We start from the raw sequence: 3,383 nt of genomic DNA, 5'->3' as shown, positions 1-3,383 counted from the left end.
GTCTTCCACCCATCTGCAAGACATCCTAAAAATGGCCAGGAAACTTTGCATGCACTTCTGCCACTTGTACACTGTAAAGCACACCCTCCTTAAGCTGCAGCGTCAGAACGGTATCCCCCAACATAGGCTGATATGCGACGTTTCCAACCGTTGGATTTCCACCCTCCATATGTGGGACCGACTATATGAGCAGAGAAAGGCCATAAACGATTTCTTGATGATCCAAGTGGACAGGAATACTCCCCTTGTGTAACTTCAATATCAGCCATTGGCAGCGCATGCGCGACACCTGCCGTTTGCTCAGGCCCTTTGAGGAGGCCATGTTATTTGTCAGTCGCCAGAACTATGGGATGAACAACGTCATTTCACTGCTTCATGTCCTGGAACAGATGCTGGTAAATCTGGCTGGTCAGGGGACTGGAGACACGGCGGCAGAGTTTGATACATTTGTCTGTCAAGATCTCTGTTTACAGTCAGTGAACAGGAACATTATTTATCGCAAGGATATGCAAACACCTACCTATGGGGTGTTAACCCCCAGAAGTAGGTCATCAGCACGAAGGAGCAGTCATTTTCACTGCTTGAGGTATCCTCCCGGAACTTGACCTCTGCACTTCGATGGTCTGCATTGCGAAGCTTGTCTAAAAGAAAAATCCCGCAGTGCACCCCCTTGGAGGAAACTCTTGATCCGGCACATGCTGCTTTGCACCTTCAAAAACAATGGACTCTGTACAGAGTGACACAGATGTACACTGCTCAAAAAAATAAAGGGAACACAAAAATAACACATCCTAGATCTGAATTAATTAAATATTCTTCTGAAATACTTTTTTCTTTACATAGTTGAATATGCTGACAACAAAATCACACAAAAATAAAAAAATGGAAATCAAATTTTTAACCCATGGAGGTCTGGATTTGGAGTCACACTCAAAATTAAAGTGGAAAAACACACTAGATGCTGATCCAACTTTGATGTAATGTCCTTAAAACAAGTCAAAATGAGGCTCAGTAGTGTGTGTGGCCTCCACGTGCCTGTATGACCTCCCTACAATGCCTGTGCATGCTCCTGATGAGGTGACGGACGGTCTCCTGAGGGATCTCCTCCCAGACCTGGACTAAAGAATCTGCCAACTCCTGGACAGTCTGTGGTGCAACGTGACGTTGGTGGATAGAGCGAGACATGATGTCCCAGATGTGCTCAATTGGATTCAGGTCTGGGGAACGGGCGGGCCAGTCCATAGCATCAATACCTTCGTCTTGCAGGAACTGCTGACACACTCCAGCCACATGAGGTCTAGCATTGTCTTGCATTAGGAGGAACCCAGGGCCAAACGCACCAGTATATGGTCTCACAAGGGGTCTGAGGATCTCATCTCGGTACCTAATGGCAGTCAGGCTACCTCTGGCGAGCACATGGAGGGCTGTGCGGCCCTCCAAAGAAATGCCACCCCACACTATTACTGACCCAATGCCAAACCGGTCATGCTGGAGGATGTTGCAGGCAGCAGAACGTTCTCCACGGCGTCTCCAGACTCTGTCACGTCTGTCACATGTGCTCAGTGTGAACCTGCTTTCATCTGTGAAGAGCACAGGGCGCCAGTGGCGAATTTGCCAATCTTGGTGTTCTCTGGCAAATGCCAAACGTCCTGCACGGTGTTGGGCTGTAAGCACAACCCCCACCTGTGGACGTCGGGCCCTCATATCACCCTCATGGAGTCTGTTTCTGACCGTTTGAGCAGACTCATGCACATTTGTGGCCTGCTGGAGGTCATTTTGCTGGGCTCTGGCAGTGCTCCTCCTGTTCCTCCTTGCACAAAGGCGGAGGTAGCGGTCCTGCTGCTGGGTTGTTTCCCTCCTACGGCCTCCTCCACGTCTCCTGATGTACTGGCCTGTCTCCTGGTAGCGCCTCCATGCTCTGGACACTACGCTGACAGACACAGCAAACCTTCTTGCCACAGCTCGCATTAATGTGCCATCCTGGATAAGCTGCACTACCTGAGCCACTTGTAGACTCCGTCTCATGCTACCACTAGAGTGAAAGCACCGCCAGCATTCAAAAGTGACCAAAACATCAGCCAGGAAGCATAGGAACTGAGAAGTGGTCTGTGGTCACCACCTGCAGAACCACTCCTTTATTGGGGGTGTATTGCTAATTGCCTATAATTTCCACCTGTTGTCTATCCCATTTGCACAACAGCATGTGAAATTGATTGTCACTCAGTGTTGCTTCCTAAGTGGACAGTTTGATTTCACAGAAGTGTGATTGACTTGGAGTTACATTGTGTTGTTTAAGTGTTCCCTTTATTTTTTTGAGCAGTGTATAATTTCTCATACACCAGACTGAAAGAGTATTCCAAGCACCTGTCTGTCCACATAGCTGCTGAGAAGCAGAAGGGTCTTGCCACTGAAGTGGGCTCAGAACTGAGCCTAAAAGCCAAATTTTCCTGTTAACCTGAACTCAAATGAAAGGACAGAGATCCCTTGGCTATGCTCATACAGATTTCATCCAAGCCTCCACTCACCAAGGCAAGCACAGAGGACCAGATTGTGTGTACAGGTTGGTCCTGCAGCACATGCACAGAGGACGATCTATTGGAGGTGTTACCAGAGACATTTACTTGCCTACCGCTTTTCCTGTATAACGGCTATCATAGTGATGTGATTCCAAAGAAAATTTGACTGTTGTTTTGGTAAGCTAGTGATCAATTCTCAGGACCTTATGTGCCTAGCAGCGATGTGGAGCGGGTATGATGTGTCTGGATCAGTGTCAGCCACAGAGCTTGTTTTCTCTGTGCGTGTCGAACCTCGCATGGTCCTTTCTTATGCCATCCACGCAGATGACTTCAAGACTTTATGGAATGATATTCATAAATCAAAGAACAAAGGTCAAGTTGGAGGAAGTGGACAATTTATTCTAATGTCTTTACTCGCATTTCTTCAGACACTTTAGAATCCACTTATCAGCAACCCAGCTCGTCAACGTGACGGCATCTGTGGCATCAGCACATTGTGAAGGAAAAGTTCCCTATGAAGTTCCTCAGTAAGGACTACCTATTCTGAGTGCTGGGATTCATCACGGAGCTGGCTATCAATAATATCCAGTATTGAACACATGGACGACTCTCATCTCGGACCTTGTCCACAATGTTCGGGACCCCCCGGACATCTTACATGTCTTAGACATGATCCCTGCAGTGCTTACTACATGTTATACCACTTCTTGCCATTCTGTTACAGCGGCTGTGAGACCAGCACATACTAAGGATTATTTATGAAGATTTTCGGGTGTTGCCTGTACCGACCAGTTACTTTCCAGCTGTGATTGTGTAGCCTGCACTGTAGGAATGAGCTGAAGTCGGCTTGTTTGCTGGACTGTCCTC

At 47.7% G+C, this 3,383-nt stretch overlaps 1 pseudogene; it reads left to right on the top strand.

Annotated features, from left to right (window-relative positions):
* The first annotated feature begins 506 nt into the window (after positions 1-506).
* LOC120987300 lies at positions 507-3,111 on the top strand (annotated as a pseudogene).
* The last annotated feature ends 272 nt before the right edge of the window (positions 3,112-3,383 follow it).

The sequence above is a fragment of the Bufo bufo genome, chromosome 1 (assembly GCF_905171765.1).
Source record: "Bufo bufo chromosome 1, aBufBuf1.1, whole genome shotgun sequence".
Taxonomy (NCBI): domain Eukaryota; kingdom Metazoa; phylum Chordata; class Amphibia; order Anura; family Bufonidae; genus Bufo; species Bufo bufo.
Note: the sequence above shows the minus strand (reverse complement) of the source record. Positions and strands in the feature narration are given on the sequence as shown.